Source organism: Sciurus carolinensis, chromosome 8 (genome assembly GCF_902686445.1).
Source record: "Sciurus carolinensis chromosome 8, mSciCar1.2, whole genome shotgun sequence".
NCBI lineage: Eukaryota > Metazoa > Chordata > Mammalia > Rodentia > Sciuridae > Sciurus > Sciurus carolinensis.
In genome coordinates this window covers 144,865,922-144,893,028 of record NC_062220.1, presented here as the reverse complement: position 1 = coordinate 144,893,028, position 27,107 = coordinate 144,865,922, and the positions used below count along the sequence as shown (strand labels likewise).

Below are 27,107 nucleotides of genomic sequence, written 5' to 3'. Positions count from 1 at the left end.
TTTAAATATACTGTTTGTACTGGGTTGTGGCTCAGTGGTGGAGTACTTGCCTAGTGCGAGGGGGTGCTGGGTTCAATCCTCAGCATCACGTAAAAATAAATAAATAAATGAAATGAAAGAAGGTAATGCATCCGTCTGTAACTAAAAAATATTTTTTTAAAAAAATTAATATACTTCTTATCTAGTCACTTCCAACTGCCAATAGTTGAAGTAGCCTCTGTATTCTCTGGGTACTGTGCAAGTCTGTTTATATATATAGTCTGCCCTGTTTATCTCCCAGGCTTTCTGTTTTTTTTACAGTACTTGAGATTGAACCCAGGGCTTGTGCATGTTAAGCAAGTACTTTACCACTGAGCTATGTTCTCAGTCCTTTATATATATTTTTTATTTTGTAAAGGGTTTCACTAAGTTGACCAAGAAGCCTCGACCTTGTGATCTCCTACCTCTGCCTCCCAGGTAGCTAGGACTAGTGTGTGCACCATACCCAGCCTCCTGGTATTCTCAAGGTGGGATGGCATCTTTGTCAGTTTCAAATCTCCCCAAGTCAACTTCAGGTAATATTTATATTCTCACTACAGGTTTTATTTTTATGTTCTGCGTATAGAACCCATGGCCTTGCACATGTTAGGCAAGTGCATTACCACCAAGCTACATTCTAGCCCCTTTACTTATTTAACAGTTACTAGTCCAATGCAGGAGCTAGAGAACCATAGAATCTGCACTCTTGTAGCTTATGGGCATTGGTGGAGATATGGTGGCCGAGCCGAGGATCAAGTTCTCACAGTAAAGATCAGAGAAAAATCCCCTCATGTTTTGGGCAGGAGAAGGGGAAAGTAAACATCTTTAAATACACCTGGAAGGTATTTCATAACAAAGACTTGCCTTGCAGAGAAAACTACCTTCCCAGGACCTTATATGGCTTGGGGGAAGGAACTTCAGTCAACTCCAGACCTTCTAGGTTTCTAGTCTCCTCTAAATGGATTAAAAAAAAAAAAAAAAAAAAAAAAGAGCTATTTCTGAAGGTTCTAGTCTAGGAACGCAGGCCTATGAAAAACACCCTGAGATTTAATCATGAGATTATAGAATGCTTCCTTTTTCCAGTACCTTACCATTACAGTCAGATAGCCCAAGCTCCTCCCCAGGGAGGAAGAAGGCAGGCCGTCCACTTTAGAAATATTCAGGGTCAAACTGGTAGGAAAAGAGGTTTTAATTGAAGCCAGCTTTGTAGAAAGTTAATTGTTTCCAAAGTTCTTAGGTAGATATGAGATTGGGATTTAGAACAAATAGAGAGATACACTGAAAGGAAATGTTAGGGAACAGACAAATGAAGATGGTGTGAACACAAGGTTAAGAGAATAATTCTATAAAATGGGTCCACTGTGCTGACCCCCACCCACATGCTTTCTTTGACAAAAAGCAATTTACCTGCATCCCTGCCTGGTCAATATCACATTCCTTAGCAAACTACCTGTTATCTGCAAGGAAATGCAGGCAGGAAATAACTGATGAGAGGAACTCAAGTTGCTTTGGAGGAAGAGGTTATTTGTGACCCTTTTCACACACCAGATTCCAAAAGATAAGGATAATTCCTTCTAACCATAAAACCTGTAAAAAGGATGAAGACTCCAAATAGAACTGGTCAGCATTAGCCAAGGTGAAACTGAATTGTCATGGCAGTTTGAACTTGAAAGTCTTAGGTCACCCTGCTGTTAGTCAAGAGAGGTGGGTCTCTCTGGAAACTTCCCTGGGGCCCCCAATAAAACTGGAATGCAGGAGAGGCACTGTCCCACTCCTGAGAGGACCTACTTTCTCCCTTGAGAATATCCCCTTTACCTTTTGCTGTACCTTCAATAAATCATGTTACTCTGAGTGATATGTCTGAAATCTTTCTGACTTGATGGCAAGAATCAGGGTTGGGGGGGGGGGTCTTCGCAATGCCTCAGGTTTTCGGAAGGCCCCAGTTCTGTTACAGAAACACAAGCCACTGAGATGCAAAAAGAACAGTTTTAAAATTTTGAATGGCATGCCCTTATAAAATGAAGGGAATGTGCAAGCAAAGAAAGAAAGAAAGAACTGTGCAGGTCCACCTGCCCCTATCTCTAGTTAAGCCCTCACATTGGCCCTCCATAAGTGTCAACACCGGGGAGTGGCTGTCTCTCCCTCTGCAGATGGCCTGCATTCTCCCTTGAGTGTGTATTCCTGGCTTTCCCCAAAGGCATCTCTCTTTTGACATTGCCCCCTGTTCTCCTTCTGTTGGCATCAGATCTGCTATTCTGCTGCCCCCATTATTCTGCACCCCCACACCACTTTACAACCCAGATCGTTAGTCTGCAAACTTCCTAGCCAGTAACTGGTCCAGACTGTTAGCCCATGAACCTCCTCACCAACCCTTGGTCCGCTGTTATTAGCCCGCAAAATTCCACTGTGTAATACAAAGCTGCTCTCCCTGCCCTTTGCATCACAACCTAGCTTGTCTGAAAGCTGCTCTCCCCGCACTTTCCGGTGCAGCCATTTTCCCCATCTCCCAACCACTTGTCAGTCTGTGAACATCCTAGCTAGCTGTCGGTTCATCAGCTTGCAAGTATCCTTCTCCGTTATGGGTTCCCTGTTAGCCGGGCGGAATTCAACTGCTTAAGGGTAGCTACCCCGCCATCTTTTTCTCTTGCTTTTTCTCTCCTACTCACTTGCTTTCTCTCTACTCCTCGCTTTTCCACTCTCTCTAGTGCGTGCCCTTTCTCTTCCTCTCATTTTCTCTCTTACCCTGCAGGGAGACACTTTGTTTCCTTAATAAACTCCCTTATGGGATTTCCCTTCTCTGGCATAGTTTTCGTGGGATTTCTTACACACTGCTTAAGAATAGCTCCCCCACCATTTTCTCTCTCTCTCTCCCCTCCTGGCTTAAAACTCTTTCTCTCTTACACACACTCTCTCTCTCACCCTGCAGGGAGACACTCTGTCTGTCTGCTTAATAAACTCTCTTGCGTGAGTTCCCGCGTCTGGAGTGGTTTCTGGGTGCTTACACCTTTAATGTGTGCAACAGTGGTCCACTTCATGCTTTGAATATAGCCCTTGCTGCTCTGCCACTGAGACTTATTTTTAAGTTGTTTTTTCCTTATGTTTTTACTACTTCTTCCTCTCCCAAATTAGCAAGGGCATTTCCACACCTATCTGGGCACCCCTGGAATGTAGCCTGTGAATCACCTCTTTAAAAACCCTCTGTTCCCCCCTGATGGGCAGAATTGTGAGAAACAGTCCAGTGGTCCATTTTCAGAATATAGTATTTAGCTTCAAATGTAAAAATTTCTGGGGATATAAGAAAAGTAGCAAGAGAGAAAATAAAGCAAAGTAGTTATCAGAAGTTAAAACCTGAGTGTGACTGACTGCACCTTGACAAACAGGTGATGGGGGAGGGGCAGGCCTGAGCAACAGAGACAAACTGAGTATGAGCCAAGATGTACTTACCCCAAGAAGGCCTTCCCACCACAAGAGATCAAAGGGAAGTGGAGACAACTAAAGGTACTGTACCAGTGGTCCACTTTACCTTTTGAATATAGCCCTGAATGCTTTTTAAAAGGGACATGTTTTTCTTTTCCTCTTCACCTTCTCCCCCTCCCTCACCTGGGGGATGGAGAACAAGACTACCTAGAATTAGACTACCTAGAATTATCTGTTCTCCCAAGGAAGAAAATGTCACCAGAAGATCTAGGAAGTGATTAGCTCCCAAATTAACAAGTAAATTTCAACATACCATCTGGGCCACATCTGGGACCCGCTGTCAGGGCACACCTGGAATGTAGCCTTGGAAGAGCTTTTTTTGCTGTGCTGGGGATTGAACCCAGGGCCCTGTGTTTGCAAGGCAAGCACTCTACTGACTGAGCTATCTCCCCGGCCCCAGAAGAGCTTCTTTAAAAGCTCTCTGTTTTCCCTGATGGGCAGAATCATAGCCTCTGGGACAGGAGTTCCCCCTGTTTCTCCTTTGCTAGCAAAGCAATAAAGGTTCTTTCTCTCGAAACTGTGTCCTCATAATTAGATTGGCATTGGGGATAAGGACTGAGCTTTCAGTAACATTTCTTTAAATATTCCAGCAGGAGGCAGTAAAACCTAGGAAATGAAGCCAGAATTGAGGACAGGCATTTAGTGTAGAAATAGGGGATCGACTCAAATCAAAGAAATGGAGGCCATGAAAGCTATCTGCCTCTGGAAGTTGAAGACTGCCTCTGGGAGAATTGAAAAAGGATCTCCAGAGTCGATTGATTACCAAATTTACCTGCCCTTATCAAGGACTGCAGGGAAGGAGCTACTAATTAATGCCCCCTGAGCCCTTGTCTGGCTGAATCACTTTGGCCCTCCCCCTGCCCATTCACTTCTCACTTTATGCATCTCACCTGCAAAACCAGGCCTAGTCACATAGGCAGGAAGGAGAGATAAGGGGGGAGAGAACTGGAGAACAAAAGAGATCTCAGCCTATAAAAGATGTAGGGCGTGCTACTTCTTGGGATTCTAGAACATCAGTTACGGCCCCCTTCTCCCTCCCAGGAGAAGTCTGTATTATTACTACTTTTAAATAAAACCTGCTTAATATGCTTGCCTTGGCGTGCTTCTCTTGTGTTCAGATTTCAACATTAAAGGGAGCAGAACTCATCACTGGTAAATGGCAGTATCAGAAACATCCAGGAAGACTGTGCATCCCATAGTACTCAGCCAACAGAAGAACTGGGGAGGGACCGTGTGCACTAGGGGATAAAATGCTGATCGTAACTGCTCTTCGTGGGCTTGTTTCCCCAGATACAAATCTGACAAGAACATCAAAAAAGTCTTACTTTCTCTGAAACTAGGGGCTTTCAGTCTTTTTGGCATCAGATCTGCCATTCTGCCCACCTCCACATTTTACAACCGAGATCATTAGCCCATGAACTACCTAGCCAGTCACTGGTCAGATCGTTAGCCCGAGTAATCTCACAATTTAAGAACAGCTCCCCCCGCCATCCTCTCCTTCTCCCTCCCCACCACTTCAGGGCAGACACTCTGCTCATCTGCCTAATAAAATCTCTTGTGTGAGTTCCCGTATCCGGAGTGGTTTCTGGGTGCTTTCACGTCCATTCTTTGGGTTTGTTACTGTAATATAATACAAAGCAGCTCCCCCCCCCCCCTTTCCGCTGCAGTCATTTCCCCGCCTCCCAACTTCTTGTCAGTCTGTGAACATCCAAGCTAGCTATTGGTTCATCAGTCAGCTTGCAAGTATCAGAATTCGACTGCTTATGGATAGCTCCCCCGCCATTTTCTCTCTCTTCTCCTCACTTTCATGCTTTCTTTCTCCTATTCACTTTCTTTCTCTCTCCTTGCTTTTCACTCTCTCTCTCTTTTCCTCTCATTTTCTCTCTTACCCTGCAGGGAGACACACTGTTTGCTTAATAAACTCCCTTATGTGAGTTCCCATGTCCGGAGTGGTTTCTGGATTCTTAGGGTTACAGCCTCTGGGACAGAAGTCCCTATGTATCTCTTTTGCTAACAAAGTAATAAAACTTTTTCTTTTTTTTTTTTCCCTCAAAATTGTATCCTTGTTATTGGACAAGGACTGAGTTTCAGTAACAAATTGGCACCCCAGATGGAACCTGAGAGCTGCCTTCCCTCCAGATTTCTTGGGCGGGCCTGGCTTTCCAAGCAACCCCACTTCCATGCTGAGGATACAAGGTGGCTGATGAGCTTAAGAGCTGACCCCTAGACAGTTAGAAGACTTTGCCTCTGTTGAACCAGAGGATCTAATCCTGTGAGTAAAGGGAGGGACTGAGGGACCATCCCAGCAGTTGCTGAAGCACCTTTTGCTTCAGGGAATGCCTGCTTTCTCTTCCTGAAAAAGATTGTTCCATCTTGGTCTACACTGAGAAAAAGGAAACTGAATGCAGTAAATGTGCAACACCTTGGCCCTCTGGTAAGCTCCCCTAGTGTGCACACAGAGATTCCTGAGTCTACAGTCTGTTCCCTCTTCATGGGGACATCTGTGGTAGCACTGCTGTAGGAGTAATGGTTATTTGGGCATAAGGAACTTAGGGATTTTGCCCCTATCTGGTCTGTTTTAAAGGGTCCCCTCTATCAACTGTGTTTTTTTTTTTTTTTTTTTTTTTTTTTTTTTTGCGGTGCTGGGGATCGAACCCAGGGCTTTGTGCTTGAAAGGCAAGCACTCTACCGACTGAGCTATCTCCCCAGCCCCTCAACTGTGGTTTTGAGGAATCCTCTCTGAATATCTGTCTATGTATTTTGGTTGGTATCTATTATTGACCTTTTAAGCCATGAGCAAAACTATGTTGATACAATAGGTAGTCTCTTAGGAAATATCTTGACTGGAAGGACCACCTATAGGCATAAGCCTAAGAAAAAGATGATGTTTTCCTGTAACATTATGGTCTTGAATGGTTTTCTGAATTATTGTACAATCTTGCCATTGGAATTGGTCTGTCAGAGATAAAGTAAGTGCAAGAAATTCTGTATGTACAGGCATTTATGCACTTGAATCATAGGCTGTCTGAACAGCTAGAAACAGAGTTGATAGTGCAAAAAAGCACTGCTTCTGTCTGGCCCCAAGCAGTTGCTGATTCCACTGTGGGTCAGGAACATCAATCCTGGGCTCAAGAAAAAAATGCCAGGAAAGCTACCCAGGTTACAAATAAATGGGCAAAGAGGACCTGGCCTCTGCCCTATTTTCTAGCCCCTTTTGCCCACAGGGGGATGGAGGTTTTGGCCACAAATGGTATGGTATTAGGTTCCAGCATAAAATATGACCTAGAGACAAGAATGATTTTCCCTTTTAAGATCTGAAAGGATACCCCATTTGGCCAGGGGACATTCATTGCTGAGGCAAAGAAATTCTTACTATAACAGTACCCATCAAATTAAATGCATGGAGAAACTGGAAGAAAAAACAGCTGCACCCAGAAAAAATAGGAACTAAAGTCAACCTGTGTTTATTGACAGTCTCTGCAAAGGGATCTCCAAGGAATCTATATATCTAAAGAAAAGGATGGAAAGGGCCTCCTCCATTGAATATTAATTTGCCTACAAAGAAAAAGGTCCAAAAGGAGACTCTGGATAAAACTGACAGTGGGGAACTCACTTAAAGTTGATGGCATTATGATCATGGTAAGGGAGACAGATGAGACTCAGCAATATCCTGTGCACAAACTGCCTGAATGCAACCTGGGAAGGAAAAGATTAAGGCACAATTTTTTTATGTGTTAGATTGTCTGATCACTCTCCCGAGACAAAATTTGTTGTGCAAATTAAATGTACAGATAACATTCATAGAGATTGTTTCAGAATATAAATTTAAGAAAGGGTCTAAAACTAGAAAATATAAATAAAGTTATAGTCATGGAAATATATCTTAGGAAAATTGAAGGGAAAAAGAAATGTTTCTGGATAAGAAAGTATTTTGCATGATAAAGTAACATTTTTGTGCTAAAGTCCAAGATGAAAGAGGATAAAACTAAGGATGCAAAGAAGCTGCAGAATGTCTAAATAAGTTGCAGGTTTATGGAACTCAAAAAGTTTGTGTATGTAACTAAATTGGCTACAATTAGCACAATTGAAATTATTCCAATTTTTATGTACTGATATGAAGCAAAATCTAAACACTGATCTATTCTATCAAGATAATTTTCTTGCATCCATTAGGTTTTATTACTTAGGGAAACTCAGTCTTAAAGAAATTAGGGTTTGTATTGGCTTTAAAGTCTTTTAAATGATTACTTCATAACTGGTTAAATAAACAGCTATTATTTAGGTTAATACAATACAGTCAACACCCTAAATTTATGTGACTAGAGATATGGATACATCTGAGAACTATGTTTGTCTGAGCCTTGTCTAAGTGTTATGTAAAAGTTTGTGAAATGAAAGTTTATGTAGGTTTACAGGCCAGGAAACCAATGAGTTCCCTCTTTTATACATTGTATCTGACATAAAAGGGTCACACTTTTTTTTTTTTTTTGGTACTAGGGATTGAACTCAGGGGCACTTAACCACTGAGCCACATCCCCAGCCCTTTTTTGTATTTTATTTAGAGACAGGGTCTCACTGAGTTGCTTAGCAAGACTCACTTTTGCTGAGGCTGGCTTTGAACTTGGGATCCTTCTGTCTCAGCCTCCTGAGCCACCAGGATTACAGGCAGGTGGCACCACTGCAGCCAGCCACACTGCCATTTAAAAAAAACAAAAAACAAAAAACAAAAAAAACTGGCTTACATCTGTTTGTTTTGACTATTTCTGATCATTAACACTGTTTCTTAAATGTATAAGAGATTTAAGGTTATCCTCTGCCACCTATGCAGACCTGTGATTATAATTACTGTACACTATGGATTCTAAATTGTATTTTAAAAGTTACTTACTTTTAAATTTTACTTTAAAAGTTAGACTTAGTTAATATAAGAATATCTGTTTAACAATGCTGCTAACCATTACTGGCTTCTCTGTGTATCAGATGTGTTCATGTTCTTCAAGTATACAAGCCTTAAAATATAAAGTTTAGGAAAACATACTTTACCAAGGTGGTATCCTCCAAACTAAAGTTTTCTGTAGCAACAGTCTCTTTCAGATTTATGTAAAAATAACAAATTTGGTTGGTATTTATCTATGTCATTTAATGTTTTGTAACTGGATAAAGGTAAACAGTTATCAATAAGTTGTATATAAAATTTTCTTTACACTGGGATGGGAATTTAAATGTATTTTTGAAAGATAATAAGGACAGATTGATTTGTTTAAAGGTTGACAATGTGGAACATGAAAACATTTTGCCACTTTTTCCATAAAAATAAAGTTAAGAACTCTCTTAGTCTTTTTGTTTGATTTGTGTTTCAGATATGTTACGTTAACTGATATTCAGATAGGTGCCTCCTGAGTTAAGGCTCTGTCTCTCATCGTTCTCCATGTTAGGATGGCTCCAAAGTAGGCTAGAATTAAGCTTATTTGAAACTGTTCAAAAGCTAGATTTTCTGTTATAAAAATTACTATGATCTCAAAATAAACAGGGGACATAATACCAAACTTAAGTATAAATTTGGGTAAATTGTATAAGGTATTTAGGTTTGTAAAAAAAATTTTTTTGTAGCTGTAGATGGACAGCATGTCTTTATTTTGTTTGTTTTTATGCGGTGCTGAGGAATGAACCCAGTGCCTCACACATGCTAGGCAAGCACTCTGCCACTGAGCTGTAGCCCCAGCCCTGTAAAAGAATCTTAAAAGAGAGTAAAACTTGTACATAGTTGAGTTGATAAATAAATGGATCTTTTTAGAAGCTAAATAGAGACCAAAGATACACTAATGTTCATTTTGTATTTTCCTTGTAAAACTTTATAACTATTACCTAATTAGTATTTTGTAGATGTACTACTTCTAAAAGAACAACCTGAGTTAATTTAAGACAAGTCATCACCTACAGGACAGATAGGACATAATGCTGACTTCCAGTAGTAATACTGATGCCAATTAAATGGAAGGGGTAACTAAAATTAAACACATTGAAGTTATAACCCATTACTCTCACTTTAAGACTGGTGAAACTGGCCTGCTAGATGTTTAAAACCCAAAACTTGGAGGCTAAAGTAAAGGAAGTAAAAGTGTCAAGAAAAAGCAGCTAAGTCCTTGCCCACTAAGGTCAGCCAGGATCCAGGGAGCAACAGGACCCCTCTAAGGGTGCTAAAACTCCTGTGAGTCACCCAACCTCCCAATCAGGCAGGACTGAGAGGACCTTAGAGAACAGGAAGCTAGTATACATTCTGCACAGAGAAGGTCAGAGAGGAAAATATCTCTGATGCTTCCAAAGGAAGCCACTTACAGTCAGCAGACTATGACCCATCCTGGCAGATGGCCCAACACATAAAATAAGACTAAAGGAGGCTTCTTATAGGTTCACAAGAGCAATCTCTGAAGACTCTTAGCAGACCCAAAGAGTAAATAAGAGCAAGGTCAATTTTGACCATCTTGGTCTTAAATACCCAGCAGGAGAGTATAACAAAAGCACAGTCATATATTGACATTTAAAAGGAAAGAGATTTTTTTTAATGTAACTTAAGATGAACACTTGTGTCAGCCAAAAGTAAAACAAAAAAGCTGGAGCCTATAAAGGAAGAGTTCTTGTGTGGGAGTGCCTAATAATAACTATCCCAAAAGTTTCTAGTGTCATGAGTTTGTCCTAAGTCAATACAGCCTAATCTCATAGACCTACAAATCTTCCTAACCTCCTACATAAACTCAATTTGTTTTTCACTGGCATGATTATCTAGCCCCAATATTTATCCATCAGAATGGTCTAAAACATGCAATGTGGCACACAAAAGTCCTAAAATGACACAGTTAAAAAGATCCTTCCATTAAACACGGAGGTAATGCTAGTAAGAAAGCTATTTTACAGAAAACAGATGACTTAGTGTTTAAGTCAGTTTTTTGTTTGTTTGTTTGTTTTCTTTGTTTTGTTTTGTCTTGTTTTTCCTGCTGTGACTAAAGGGACCCAACCAGAACTATTTTAGGGGAGGAAAAGTTTATTGGAGGGCTCACGGTTTCAGAGATCTTAGTTCACAGAAGGCCAGCTCTATTCCTTGGGGCTTCAGGTGAGGCAGAACATCATGGTGGAAGAGTGTGTCAGAGGAAACCAGTTTACATGATGATCAGGAGGCAGAAAGAGGCCTTCACCTACCAGATACAAATATATACCCCAAAGTCATGCCCCAATTACCACCTCCTCCAGTCACACCTTACCACTTCAATTACCACTCAGTTCATCTCTATCAGAGGACTAATTCACTGATTGGGTTAAGACTCTCACCACCCAATCATCTCTCCTCTGAACCTTCTTGCATTGTCTCACATGAGCTTTTGGGGGACACCTCATATCCAAACCATAACAATTAACAACTACACCTCAAAGGGACACCTGCCAGAAACTAAATGTTGTGTATATATTTCTAACAACTCTGTTAATGTTTCTAAAGTCTTAGATGACCTCCACTCACAAATCAATGATATGTTGGATTCTACCTTAAGCTTTAATGAGTGACTGTCTTCATGGTTTTCAGAGACTGGCTGAAATACTAATTGCTTTGTGCTAATTATTTACAAAACAGTAATATTTTATTGTCTTGTTTATTGTTGTCCTAGCATTATCCCTGCCCTATGTATGCCTTATCCAGTCACCTGCCAACTGCCACCATGGACCTCTGGACTGCCCTGATGCTAAAAACCCTTAACTGTCCATGCCCCACCTAATAGAGAACAAGGACTTTGGGTTACTTCCTCTATCTTTGTTCCCTCTCAACAGGAAGCAACTTGGAGATGTCATTGCCCATTTTTCCAAAAAAATGGAAGACAGAAATTGACAGTGGAGGGAAATGTAACAGTGGTCCACTTCATGCTTTGAACATAGCCCATGCTGCTCTGCCACTGAGGCTTATATTTTTTTTAATTTTTAAATATATTTTTTAGTTGTCAATGATCTTCAATTTTATTTATTTATATGTGGTGCTGAGTATCAAACCTAGGGCCTCACACATGCTAGGCAGGTGCTCTACCACCGAACCACAACTCCAAACCCAACTGAGGCTTATTTTTTAAAGGACATGTTTTTCCTTCTTCTCCCTCTCCCAAGTTAGCAAGTGAATTTTGGACACCCACTCCCCTTCAACCCCCAGTCCCCATCTGGACACACCTCAAATGCAGCCTTTCAATCAACTTTTAAAAAACCCTGTATTCCCCCAGATGGGCAGAATCACAGCCTCTGGGACAGGAGTCCCCTGTGTTTCTCTAGCAAAGCAATAAAACTCCTTTTTTCTTTTTCTCAAAACCCTTTCCTAATTTTTGGATTGGAATTGGGGACAGGTGCAGGAAGTCATCTCTGAGCCATGTATGAAATGAGCATTAGACAGGGAAGCCCTGTTTTGGGAACTCCCACGAGGAACTCCCTGGTGAGAAAATACCCAACTCAAGTTGGCACCCTGTTCTAGCTCACAGTTCAAGTTCAAACACAGCCCAGGGACCAAATAACCTGTTTACTGCAAAAACTCTGCCACACTGAGAAGTAAGACCCGGAACAAGACTCCTCCCACACTGAAACCTTATACCTGCTGTGCCGCTGTAAATAAAGCAAGCACGGGTTCTTCTTTGTTAGAGCCAGATCCTTATGGATGGCTCAAGTGGTCACACCCCTGCTTTAAAAATATTCTTGCCTTTTTGTCTTATTTTCTGATATATTACTTTCATAGCTTTTATTTCACAGTCAGCCCATCCCTCCAATGAGACCCATTCCCTTGCCTACACAGGATGTGATCAAGAAACAAGGACAGAGCTTTTGGTAAAATGTATAGCTATTTTCCTAAATAAACTTCTGTCTATGCCTTTGACAGGAGCATGCTGAGATGCTTTTTTTCACATATACCAAAACCCTGATGATCCTGAGTCAAATTTCACCTTTTTTCTGGGAAATCCTTGGACCTTTGTTAGAAATATTGGCGTGCTGCAAGGAATCAAACACATGCTCAGAAGCAGCTTACTAAGGCAAACTTCACTTCTGCAGAAGGGTGTGCTACCAAACAGTCTGGCAAGCAAGCATACTTGGGCAGGCACCTGTTTTTACCCCTCATGCAGCACTGCCCCTTGCTCTGATGGGAGGAGCTCAGAGTTACAATCTACAGGACAGGCAAATTTCAAACTTGGGGAGGGAAATGGGAAAGGCTATAGTTAAAACGGCTATGACTAGATACAGGTTGGGAAGCTCAAAATGGTTACAACTGGGTCTTACCTTCCAATTAAGGTTAAATACCATATTCTGAAAATGGATCACTGGACTTTCTATTTCTCACACCTTCTCCCAAGACAGACAGGCAGCCATGAGTAGGTGAGTAGGGGGAGGGCAATGAAGGGTGGTAGCTTACAAGGAAGATATCAGATATACATTAAAGAGAATCCAGTGGTCATAGGATTGGGAATTACAGGGAATTCTGTCAAAGCAGACAAGTATCTGGAAAACAGGAGCTGGTATGCCAAACCTCCCTAGCTACAGTTAATTACAGTTCCTTAAGGGAATTATTGTTTCAAGACCATGTCACATCTGTGCCTTGTGACCAGGTCATCTCTAAAATCATGTCACACCTACCTCTCATGTCCAGGTCATCAAGACCCTCTCACAGAAGAAAATTTGCAGTGGGCTATACAAAGAGTAATAAACCACTTCAGGAGAAATGAGAAACTAAGCAAACAACAAAGAAACACAAATCCCTCAAAAACCCCAAACTCGTAAGTGTTAGGCCATTTTCCCCAGAGTTCCACTCAGAGTTCCACTCCTATACTGGCCATCTGTAGTCTCACTTTTTGTAATAAACTCCTGTCTGAAATCTTGTGACTTGACTAAAATCCTTCTGCAAGATCTTAAGAACTGGCTGCAAGGACCCCCCTGAGTTTCATCTCAGAAAATCCTAAAAATTAGCAGAACTTTTAAAGGAGAAGAGGTAGGAAGAAAGAGATAGTCTGGGTTAGTGAGACAAAAGACAGGAAATGTATATATGAAGAGTTAACCAGCCTGTGCTTGATGAGGTGGGGGAGAAAGGGACAGAGGTGCATTAGGGCAAAGGGCAGTAGTTTCAGTTTTTATGACTGAAAGGAGTTTCACAGATTTCAACTCTTCCTGAGTTCTTAGAGCTTCCTGATTATACAAAAAGGAACTGGGAATTCCTGGGGCCAGTATTTGTACCTTCCTAATTTCAGGGGTTAGGATGCTTCCAAATTCAGTCTGTTTCATCAACACACTTAAAGGGCCTGCAGAACAGTTACAACTGAGCGAGATGGAAACACCAATTCTACTTAAGATGAAGTTCTTAAGTAAACCCACAGTAAAATCAGGGAATACACTAAGTTAGGACACTGAATTTGGTACCAAAAAATCTGGCATACATTAAACAGCCCAGTTCCTAGTATCATAAACATAAAACCTCAAATGAAAACTTAATTTCCTTATTTCATATTATATAATACATCACATCCAGCTTTCGTCAAAATATAAGGTAGGCTAAAAAGCCAGAAAAAGTTTGATGAGATAAAACAAGTATAAAATCAAATTAATATAAATCAGATTTTATAATTGAAGGTAATTAAAAATAATTATGATTAATATGCTAAGGACTATAATGAAAAAAGTACACAACATGTAAGAACAGAGGGAAAACGTAAAAACAGAAACTATAAAGAAGACTCAAAAGAAAATACCAGATATTAAAAATATCAAAACAGGGGCATCGAAAGTTCAAAGCCAGGGCTGGGGATATAGCTCAATTGGTAGAGTGCTTGCCTTGCAAGCAGGAGGCCCTGGGTTCAATCCCCAGCACCAGGGGAAAAAAAGAAAGAAAGAAAGTTCAAAGCCAGCCTCAGCCATATTGTTGCTTAGCAAGGTCCTAAGCAACTTAGTGAGACCCTGTCTCAAAATAAAAAGGGCTGGGGATGTGGCTCAGTAGTTAAGCACCCCTTGGTTCAATCCCCAATTCCAAAAAGAAAAAAGAGCTATAGTTCAACGGTCCCCTCCAAAACTTATGTTTCTATTTAATTGCCATTTTAAGCATATTAAGAGGTGGAACTTTGAATAGGTCATTTTTTCAGGAGAGCTCTGCCGTAATGAAAGACTTAGTGCTATAATCCAGGTGGGTTAGTTATCATGAGAGTGGGTTTCTGGTAAAAAGAATGAATCAAACCCAGTTTTTCTTTCTCTGTCCCTTGTCTACTTACCAGCCCTTCCACCATGTTATGATACAACATAAAGGTTCTCACAAGAGCCCAGTTCCATGCTCTTGGACTTTCCATACTCCAGATCTGTAAGCCAAGTAGGTTTCTTTCCCTCCCTCCCTCCCTTCCTTCCTTCCTTTCTTCTGCTCTCTCTCTCTCTCTCTCTCTCTCTCTCTCTCTTGCTTTCTTCTAAATTAACCTGTCTGTGGTAATCTGCTGCAGTAGTAGTAAGAGACTAAAACAAAAAATCTTGGGCTGGGGTTGTGGCTCAGGGGTAGAACACTTGCTTAGCATGTGCGAGGCACTGGTTCGAACCTCAGTACCTCAATAAAATAAAGGTCCATTGACAACTAAAAATATTTTTTAAAAAATCGTTACCTCATCAAAGGGAGTAAATGAGTCTAAGATGTACAACTAATCATCAAAACAACAAAGATACCCTTACACACTTATTAAAATGCCTAAAACCAAAACACTGACACCAAATGCTAGTGAGAATGTGGAGCAAGAGAGACTCTCATTTACTGCTGGAGGAAATGAAGAAGGGCATAGCCACTTTGAAAAACAGTCTGGCAATTTCTTACAAAGTCAAACACAGGGTTACTACATAATCATACTCCTATGGTTATTTCCCCAATTGAACTGAAAACTCAGGTCCTCACAAAAAACTGCACAATAATGCTTACGGCAGTTTGTTCACAATCATGAAAAATTGGAAGTAACCAAAGGTGCACTACAACAGGTGAATGAATTTAAAAAAAACCTGTAGTAAATTCATACAATGAATAAAAATAAATTAGCTATAAAGCCACAAAAGACCTGGAAGAACTTCAAATAAATATTGCGAAGTGAAAGAAGACCAATCTGAAAAAACTACACATTGTATGATTCCAACTGCATGGCGTTCTAGAAAAGACAAAGCTATAGAAATAGTAAAAAGATCAGTGGTTGCCAAAGGGGGAGATGGGGAGAAAGGTGAACTGGTGAATAGGGATTTTTAGGATAAAGAAACTGAAGAACACTGAAAATGACAACTCTCAGAGAGAAAAGGAGGACAATGGGTCCTACAGAGAGAAGGAAAACAATGAGCTCTGGACTTTCACCATTTCCCAGCAACATGGGCTCTGGACTTTCACAACTGTTCCCCCTGACTGCCCAGCGGACACATTCTGCTATGATTCAGTCTAACTGAACCCTATAAAGCTCGGACCCTTATAGAAAACAGTTGCTATTTTCTCTCTTGAAAATGTGCCCCTCTTCTGTTTAATAAAACATCACTGATCCTTTGCGGTCTGGCTCTGTTTTACTTTTTCTTTCATGTGCTTTCATTTGGTTCTGAAACCCAGGACAGGGGATGTGGCTCTTTATCCCTCCTTGTCCTAAGGAACCTCTCCCGCTTTCTCATATGTCCCTCCTATTTCTCTCTCCCTCTCTTTCCGCCTTATACTCAAAGGTTGGTAACAGTTTATGAAGCTCCCAGCCACAACGGAAGGCTTGAGAAAACTGAAGGCAGAAGACAACTCCCCAGTGCTGCACAAAAGTCTCATGTCCCAAGACAGACCCCAACAGCCCTCAGGGCTATCAAAGGTGGATTAATAGCAGTCTTTCTGCTCTTTGCTCCTAGTTTCTGACTCCCTTGGCCTGATGGTGGAGGCTGCCTATACCTGACGAATCTTGGTTCCTGAGACCAAATCTTAGGAGGTCTTGGGGAAAGAGATGACCCATTCATCCCTTGGGTATGAACCAGTCTTTCTACTTCTCTGCAAAAAATGTCACTTTTCCATGTACGCCCTAGTGCACAGGCTGATCCCAGCTACCTCATATGTCCTACTGACCCTTAATTCTTTCATCTTCTCTCTCTAAAGTGCCTCAATAAAATCTCTAGGAATCTCTAGGCTTTATAACACTTTTTGAGACCTAAACACCAGCTCTGTTCCTAGTGTCCACCCTTAAACATTGGAACATTGCCAAAATTGAGCTCCCCTAGCTTCAAAATTAGACTGCCTTCTCTGAACATTCACACAACACCTTTTCTTTTCCCCTCATCCTGCAGGAAAAAGACCAGAAGTTCTATCTTAACTATAGCAAACTACCACTTATCTCTCCTAGTTTAGGCACTCAGATTATTGCCCTTTTCAATTGGGAATATTACCCAAAGCACTACTGGGCTTGCCTCCTTGTTCATATTGAGGAAAATAACAATAGGCCATGGTCTTATGAATGGAAGGGCCCAAAAAGAAAACAGGAACATTTATGACAAGGGTTACAAGTCACAATGGTAAGGGCAGATATATTTGGAGGCTTGCACCTTAGTTATAGAGATCATTCCCAGTTTTGGGTTCCCTAGGAGTCTACAAAGTGACGATGGTCCTTCCTTCAAGGTGGCTGTCACACGAGGAGTCTTCAAGACATTAGAAATGCAGTATCACTTACTTTGTACCTGGAGGCCCCAACCCTCAGGAAATGTAGAAAAGATCAATAAAACCCTGAAAGGACATCTAAGGAAATTAACCCCAAAAACACACCTCTCGTAAGCCAGGCATGGTGGTGCACGGCTGTAGTCCCAGTGGCTTGGGAGATGGAGGAAGGAGGATCAAGGGTTCAAAGCCAGCCTCAGCAACTTAGCAAGGTTCTAGGCAACTCAGTGAGACCTTGTCTCTAAATAAAATACAAAAAAGGGCTGGGGATGTGGCTCAGTGGTTAAGCTCCCCTGAGTTCAATCCCCAGAAAACAACAAAATAACATACCTCTCTAGGCCTACTTTACTTGCTATGGCCTAATTACACATTAGAAATACCAACCAGGGGCTGGGGTGCTAGCTCAGTGGAAGAGCACTTGCCTAGCATGTGTGAGGCACTAGGTTCAATTTTCAGCACCACATATAAATAAATAAAATAAAGATCCACTGACAACTAAAAAATATTAAAAAATAAAGAGAAAGAAACAGAGGAAAATCTAAGATGGCAAACTAGAGGGAGGCAGCATTCCTTGTGACTCTGTGACTTGGATTTAAGCAGAGGAAGTACTGTTCCTCTATGAGGCAGTCATCACTAACACTGATTTCCTGCTGTTTACGCCTCATTCGTCCACAGTGATCACCTGCCATTTGCCAGCATATCACCTGACTTTTGAGCACAGATCACTTGCTGACTCTACCTATCATCTGCCATTTGCCCGTTTGCTCGCCTCTTGCCTGCCCATCATCTGTTTTTCACCTACCTATCACCCGCTGCCTGACATCCACCCACTGATCATCTGTCATTAGCCTGCAAGTTGGGATCGCCTGCTGCCCACCGCTCACTGCCTGCTGTTGCCTGGAAGTCCACTGTTACAACTCACAGGTTTGGTTACATGCAGCTGCTGCCATCTAGGGACACCAGCTAGGGCCTGAAGATATACTGGGGTACCTGCAGGTCTGGTTGTACCTGAGGTCTTTCTGCTAGGTATGCTAGTGGCTTCCATTTGGTTGCCTCTTTGCAGGGTTACTCCTTTGTGCAAGCATATCCCTGGTGGTCTCTTTGCAAGTTGAAAGGGCATTGAAATCTTGGAACTGCAGCAAGACAGAGCCTGGGGAAGCTGAAGCCCAGGTCTGTCAGATTGCAGCTGGGTCTGTGTAGGTCAGTCTTGGCCTGACAAGCCTGTGGAAAGCTGGAGACTAGGGAAGTTCTCCGGGGGAAACACAGGTTGAAGAAACTAAAGAAAACTGGGCTCTCTCCAGCTTAGTGAGTCCAGCTACAATGAGTGGGAAGACTGGAAAAGGGTGTGAGGGCATCTTGCTATTGGCTCACCCACCCAACTGGTCTGGCACCCACTGGACTGGAGCTAACATCAAACTTCAGACAACCTCACCTACTGATGGAGAAAGGAAGCTGAGAAAAAAATTTTGAAAGCCAACAGAAGCAATTGGTCAGTTTTCCATTGAAACTTTTTTTTTCACCCTCTCTCACACATCTCTACCATCTTTAAATTCAAATATTTTTCATGCATCAATCTACTGAGGAATGGGATGTCTGAATAGTATATTACAGTTATGTTGGGCATTCTTATATTTTTACTTTTTCATATATTTTCATATATATTTTTTCATTCACCTATCTGTCCCCCTGGATTCTTTCTCACTTCTCTCATACTAACAGCCAAACTCTATTAATTCTTCCCTCACTCTTACTATAAACTTTTAACTCTATCTTGTCTTCTCCCTCATAAACATCACATCTTACACTACTTCGGTTCCCTCGTTGCCCTCATTTGAAATGGTAAACCCTTTTAGCAAACTTACTGTTTATATTGTAAACAATTGAACACTTCATTTCTGTTTATTACAACAAAACTATAGACACGTTAATAGGAGACATTTGGTTTAAGGTTGTATGTTGTTTGCATTGGGTGCTGTTAATATTGGTCTCCCCCTTAAAGGTGAAGTACTGGAAGCCTTCAGGGACATATAATTCTACAGGGTGGAAACTGTACTGCCTAAGATCCATACCACTAGATGAGAAGACAGAAACAACATGAAAAAACAAGGGAACAAAGTTCCTCAAACAAACCAAGATGTTTTAACAATAGAATTCATAGACAACACAGAAGAAATGTCAGAGAAGGAGTTTAGAAAATACAGTTAGGAATTGTGTTCGCAGTCGCCGCCACTGTGCTGCCCTCACTCTCTAATGCTAGTGCCACCTCTAGCTCACAAAGCTCCCGTAGAAGAAGTGGGGTAAGTAAGGGACATCTTTCTACCATGGATCATACAAAGCAGACTTCCCACAAACCAACTAGTGGTAAAGCACCCAGGAAACAACTGGCCACAAAAGCCACTTGCAAGAGTGCACCCTCTACTGGAGGGGTGAAGAAACCTCATCCTTATAGGACTGGTACCATAGCACTCTGAAATTAGACGTTATCAGAAGTCGACTGAACTTTTGATTCGCAAACTCCCCTTCCAGGGTCTGGTATGAGAAATTGTTCAGGATTTCAAAACAGACCTGCACTTTCAGAGTGCAGCTATTGGTGCTTTGCAGGAAACTAGTGAGGCCTATCTGGTAGGTCTTTTTGAAGACAGCAACCTGTGTGCTATCCATGCCAAACGTGTAACAATTATGCCAAAGGACATCCAACTAGCATGCTGCATATGTGGAGAACATGTTTAAGAATTTGCTATGATGGGAAACATTTCATTCTCAAAAATATTTTTTTCTCTTCTTCCTGTTATTGGTAGTTCTGAATATTAGATTTTTTTTCCCACGGGGTCAAAAGGTACCTAAGTATATGATTGTGAGTAGAAAAACAGGGGACAGAAATCAGGTATTGGCTATTTTTCCCATTTTCATTTGTGTGTGAATTTTTAATATAAATACAGGAATGAAAAGTATTAATGCAAGTCAAAATGTTTCAGTGAATAAATTTCAGCAGTTCAAACTTTATAACAATTATAAATAAAACTTAAATTTTTCTGGACAATGGCAGCATTTGGATTTTGTTAAACAAGTAAATTTTTTATTGATGGCAAAATAAATGGTGTTTGTAGCATTTTTATCACACAGTCTGATTTCATCCATTCACTATACTTTTCTGAGTTGTCCTCTATGCAAGTACATGTTTCTAACGTTGTCCATCTTCTGTGCTGTTCCTGTAAGTTTGCTATTAAAATACATTAAACTTTAAAAAAAAAAAGAAAATACATAGTTAGATTGATCTTAGAAAAAAAGGATGGTATCAGAAAGAAAATACAGAAAGTGAAAGATCACTTCAGTAAAGAGGCAGAGATTGTAAAAGGGAATCAAACAGAAATCCTCAAAATGAAGGAAACAATAAAACAAATTACAAATTCAATGGAGTTGGGCGGTGGGGCACACCTGTAATCCCAGCAACTTGGGAGGCTGAGACAGGAGGATCTCAAGTTCAAAGCTAGCCTCAGCAAAAGCAAGGCGCTAAGCAACTCAGTGAGACCCTGTTTCTAAATAAAATACAAAATAGGGCTGGGATGTGGCTCAGTGGTCGAGTGCCTCTGAATTCAATTCCCTGTACCAAAAAAAAAAAAAAAAAAAAAAATTCAATGGAGATTGCAGTACACTGAGCTTCATAGAGTCAGCACTGGGGCAAGTGAGAGCCAGACAGGCACTGGGCAACTCTGTGCCTCGCTGAGGAAAACAATTAAACATGGGCAAAGGAGATTCTAAGAAGCCAAGAGGCAAAATGTCATCAAATGCATTATCTGTGCAAACTTGCCTGGAGGAGCACAAGAAGATGCTTCAGTTAACTTTCAGAGTTTTCTAAGACGTGCTCAGAGAGGTGGAAGACCATGTCTGCTAAAGAGAAAGGAAAATTTGAAGGTACGGCAAAGGCGGACAAGGCCCATTATGAAAGAGAAATGAAAACCTACATCCCTCATAAAGGGGAAACAAAAAAGAAGTTCAAGAATCCCAATGCACCAAGAGGCCTCCGTCAGCCTTCTTCTTGTTCTGAGTATCGCCCAAAAATCAAAGAATATCCTGGCCTATCCATTGGTGATGCTGCAAAGCCACTGGGAGAGATGTGGAATCACACTGCTGCAGATGATAAGCAACCTTATGAAAAAAAGCTGCTAAGCTGAAGGAAAAATATGAAAAGAATATTGCTGCCTACCAAGCTAAAGGAAAACCTGATGCAGCAAAAAAGGGAGTTGTCAAGGCTGACAAAAGTAAGAAAAAGAAGGAAGAGGAGGAAGATAAGGAGGATGAGGAGGAAGATGAAGAAGAAGATGATGATGAATATGTTGGTTCTAGCACAGTTACTTTTTCTTGTCTATAAAGCATTTAACCCCCTGTACACAACTCACTCCTTTTAAAGAAAAAAAAATTGAAATGTAAGGCTGTGTAAGATTTGTTTTTAAACTGTACAGTGTCTTTTTTTGTATAGTTAACCCACTACCAAATGTATCTTTAGATAGCCCTGTCCTGGTGGTATTTTTAATAATCACTAACCTTGCCTGGTACAGTATGGGGTTGTAAATTGGCATGGAAATTTAAAGCAGGTTCTTGTTGGTGCACAGCACAAATTAGTTATATATGGGGATGGTAGTTTTTTATCTTCAGTTGTCTCTGATGCAGTTTATACAAAATAATTGTTCTATTAACTGAATACCACTCTGTAATTGAAAAAAAAGAAGTTGCAGTTGTTTTGTTGACATTCTGAATGCTTCTAAGTAAATACAATTTTTTTAATTAAAAAAAATTCCAAGTGGTCAACATATTAGACCACTTGGAAGACAGAATCCCACACAATGAAGACAAAATATATACTCTTGAAAATAAAGTCAACCACACAGAGGAGATTGTAAGAAACCATGAGCAGAACTTCCAAGAAGTACAGGATAACATGAAAAGAACAAATTTCAGATTTATCAGAATACACAAAGGTATGGAGATACAAACAAAAGGAATGCACGATCTTTTCCGTGATATAATATCAGAAAACTTCCTAAATCTAAGGAATGAAATGGAAAATCAACTACAAGAGGCTTACAGGACTCCAAATACATAAAATTACAGCAGACCCAACCAAGGCAGATGATAATGAGAATGACTAACATACAGAATAAGGATATAATTTTAAAGGTTGCAAGAGAAAAAAAATCAAATGCATTATTTGTGCAACGTATAGGGGGAAACCAATTAGAATTTCAGCTGATTTCTCAACCAAGACCCTCAACACCAGGAGGTCCTGGAATAATATATATCAAGCTCTGAAAGAAAATGAATGCCAACCAAGAATTTTATATCCAGCAAAATTAAGCTTCAGATTTGAAGACGAAATAAAAAACCTCATGATAAACAAAGTTAAAAGAATTTACAACTCCAAGAATCTTATACCCAGCAAAACTTACCTTCAAATTTGATGATGAAATAAAATCATTCCATGATAAACAAAAAAGAATTTACAAAAAGAAAGCCAGCATTACAGAACATTCTCAGCAAAATATTCCATGAGGAAGAGATGAAAAACAAAGAAGCAAATCAGCAAAGGGAGGAATTATCCTAAAGGAATTGTCAAATAAAGGAGGAACCAAGTCATGTCAAAAAAATAAATAAATAAATAAAATTTTAAAAAATGAACCAAATGACCGGGAATACAAATCATATCTCAATAATAATCTACAAGCAATCAACAAACATATGGAAAAATGTTCAACATCTCTAGTAATAAGAGAAATGCAAATCAAAACCACCCTAAGATTCCATCTCACCCCAATTAGAATGGCGATTATCAAGAATACAAGCAAACAACAGGTGTTGGCGAGGATGTGGGGAGAAAGGTACACTCATACATTGCTGGGGGGATGCAAATTAGTGCAGTCACTCTGGAAAACAGTGTGGAGATTCCTTAGAAAACTTGGAATGGAACCACCATTTGACCCAGCTATCCCACTCCTCAGCCTATACCCAAAGGACTTAAAATCAGCATACTACAGAGATACAGCCACATCAATGTTCATAGCTGCTCAATTCACAATAGCCAGATTGTGGAACCAACCTAGATGTCCTTCAATTGATGAATGGATAAAGAAACTGTGGTATATATATACAATGAAATATTACTCAGCCATAAAGAATGATAAAATTATGGCATTTGCAGGCAAATGGATGAAACTGGAGAATATCATGCTAAGTGAGATAAGCCAATCTCAAAAAACCAAAGGACGAATGATATCGCTGATAAGTGGATGATGACACATAATGGGGGGTGGGAGCGGTTAGTGTTAGGGTTAGAGTTAGGGTTAGGGAGGGGGGCAAGAATGGAGGAAGGAAGGACTGTATAGAGGGAAAAGAAGGGTGGGAGGGGGGAAGGGAAAAAATAACAGAATGAATCAAACAACATTACCCTATGTAAATTTATGATTACACAAATGGTATGCCTTTACGCCATGTACAAACAGAAAAACAACATGTATCCCATTTGTTTACAATAAAAATAAAGAAATAAATAATAAGTAAATAAATAAATAAATAAAGAATTCACAACTAGGAAGTCTACACTACAGAACATTATCAGCAAAATATTCCATGAGGAAGAAATGAAAAACAAAAACAAAACAAACAAACAAACAAACAAACAAAAACAGAAAATCAGCAAGGGGAGGAACTACATGAAAGGAAAGGTCAACCAAAGGAGAAATTAAGGCAAGTTAAACCAAAAATAAACCAAAATGACTTGGAATACAAATCATATCTCAATAATAACCCTGAATGTTAACAGCCTAAACTCATCAATCAAAAGACAGACTGGCACACTGGAGTTTCAGAAAAGACCCAAAAATATGCTGTCTTCAAGAGACTCACCTTCTAGGAAAAGACATCCACAGAGTGAAGGTGAAAGGTTGGGGAAAAAACATATCACTCACATGGAGTATGTAAACATGCAGGGGTTTCCATGCTCATATCAGACAAAGTGAACTTCAAGCCAAAGTTAGCCAGAAGGGATAAAGAAGGACATTTCATACTGTTTAAGTGAATCCTACATGAACAAGACATAACAATCCTAAGTATTTATGCACCAAACAACAGACCATCTACATATATCAAATAAACTCTTCTCAATTTCAAGTATCAATAGACCACAACACAGTAATACTGGGTGACTTTAACACACCTCTCTCACCACTGAATAGGTCTTCCAGACAAAAACTAAACAGAGAAACTATAGAACTAAATGATACAATCAATGATTTAGACTTAACCAACATTTATAGACTATTTCATCCATCATCGAGCAAATACACTTTCTTCTCAGTAGCACCTTTCCTTCTCTAAAATAGACCATATGTTATGCCATAAAGCAACTCTCGGCAAATACAAAAAAATAGAAATACTACCCACCCTGCATTGTATCACATCATAATGGAATAAAACTAGAAATCAACCATAAAATAAAAAAATAGAAGATACTCCAATACCTGGACTCTAAATAGCATGCTATCAAATGACAAATGAATAGCAGAAGAAATCAGGGAGGCAAAAAAAAAAAAAATATTTAGAGGTAAAGGGAAACACCAATACAACATATCAAAATCTCTGGGATGCTATGAAGGCAGTGCTAAAAGGAAAGTTCACTGCATTGAGCTCATACATAAAAAGAATAAAAAATCAACAAATAAAAATGACCTAACATTACATCTCAAAGCCCTAGAAAAAGAAGAACAAATCAACACCAAAAGTAGTAGACAACAGAAAATAATTAATCAGAGCTGAAAATCAATGAAATTGAAACAAAAGAAACAATTGAAAAAATGTTCGTTCTTTGAACAAAAAGTTGGTTCTTTGAAAAAATAAATAAAATTGATAAACCCTTAGCTACACTAACAAAGAAAAAGAGAAAATTCAAATTACTAAAATTCATGATGAAAAAGGAAATATCAAGAAAGACACTACTGAAATACAGAAGATAACTAAAAACTATTTTGAAAAATTATTCTCAAATAACATAGAAAATCTCAAAGACAGTGACAAGTTTCTAGAGACAAACGATCTACCCAAACTGAAGCAGGAGAACATACATAATTTAAACAGGTCAATTTCAAGCAATGAAATAGAAGATGCCATCAAAAGCCTACCAACCAAGAAAAGCCCAGAACCAGATGGATTCTCAGCTGAGTTCTACAAGACCTTCAAAGAAGAATTACCACCAATATGCCTCAAATTATTCCATGAAATAGAAAAGGAGGGAACCCTTCCAAATTCATTCTATGAGGCTAGTATAACCCTAATACCAAAACCAGACAAAGATACATTAAAGAAAGAAAACTTGAGACCAATATCCCTGATGAACATGGACACAAAAATTCTCAACAGAATTCTTGCAAATTGCATACAAAAACATATTAAAGGGCTGGGGATGTAGCTCAGTTGGTAGAGTGCCTGTCTCACATGCACAAGGCCCTGGGTTCAATCCCCAGCATTAAAAAAAAAAAAAAAAAAAAAAAAAAAAAAAAAAAAAAAAAATTGAAAAGATGTTCATCCCAGGGATGAAAGGTTGGTTCAACATATGGAAATCAATAAACACAATACATCACATCAATAGACTTAAAAGACAAGAATTGTGATTATCTCAATAGACACAGAAAAAGCATTTGACAAAATACAGCACCTCTTCATTATCAAAAGACTAAAAAAAATAGGGATAGTGTTAACATACCTCAACATTGTGAAAGCTATCTATGCTAAGCACAAGGCCAACATCATGCTAAAAACAGGAAGAAGACAGAGATGCCCTCTTTTCACCACTTCTATTCAACATCATCCTTCAAACTCTAGCCAGAGCAATCAGAGAGACGAAAGAAATTAAAAGGATACAAATAGGGAAAGAAGAACTCAAACTATCACTTAATTGCTGATGACATAATTCTATATTTATAGGAACCAAAAAATTCCACCAGAAAACTTCTAGAACTCATAAATGAATTCAGCAAAGTAGCAGGATATAAAATCAATACCCATGAATCAAATGCATTTCTATACATAAGCAATGAATCCACTGCAAGAGAAATTAAGAAAACTACCCCATTCACAACAGCCTCAACAAAAATAAAATACTTGGGAATTAATCTAACAAAAGAGGTGAAAGACCTCTTGAAGACCTTTGAAGATGGAAAGATTTCCCATGCTCTTGGATAGGTAGAACTAATATTGTTAAAATGGCCATACTACCAAAAGTGTTATACAGATTCAATGCAATTCCTATTAAAATCCCAATGGCATTTTTCATAGAACTAGAAAAGGCAATCATGAAATTCATTTGGAAAAATAAGAGACCCAGAATAGCCGAAGCAATCCTTAGTAAGAGGCAACACAATACCAGACCCTTAGACTATACTACAGAGCAATAGTAACAAAAACAGCATGGTATTGGTGCCAAAAGAGACATGTAGGCCAATGGTACAAAATAGAAGACACAGAGACAAACCCACATAAATACAATTATCCCATACTAGACAAATGTGCCAAAAGTACACATCAGAGAAAAGATAACTATTCAATAAATGGTGCTGGGAAAACTGGAAAACCACATGCAGCAAAATGAAATAAAACCTCTCTCTCACACTGCACAAATATCAACTCAAAGTGGATCAAAGGCTTAGGCACTAAAACAGAGACCCTGCACCTAGTAGAGAAAAAAGTAGGCCCAAATCTCCGTTGTCGGCTTAAGAACTGACTTCCTTAACAAGATTCCTAAAGTGCAAGAAGTAAAAATTAAGAATCAATAAATGGGATGGATTCAAACTAAAAAGTTTCTTCTCAGCAAAGGAAATAATCAATAACGAGAGAGCTTACAGAATGGGAGAAAATCTTTACCACACGCACCTCAGGTACAGCACTTATC

The 27,107-nt window shown here is 39.7% G+C and overlaps 1 protein-coding gene and 2 pseudogenes across 2 annotated transcripts in view; 2 read left to right on the top strand and 1 right to left on the bottom strand.

The window, feature by feature from the left end:
* The window catches only part of Tmem116 (transmembrane protein 116), a 112,383-nt gene that overhangs the window by 65,528 nt on the left and 19,748 nt on the right, over positions 1–27,107 (bottom strand). The window lies entirely within an intron of this gene.
* On the top strand, positions 19,495–19,903 carry LOC124991074 (histone H3.3C-like; annotated as a pseudogene).
* Positions 20,913–21,542, top strand: LOC124990530 (high mobility group protein B1-like; annotated as a pseudogene).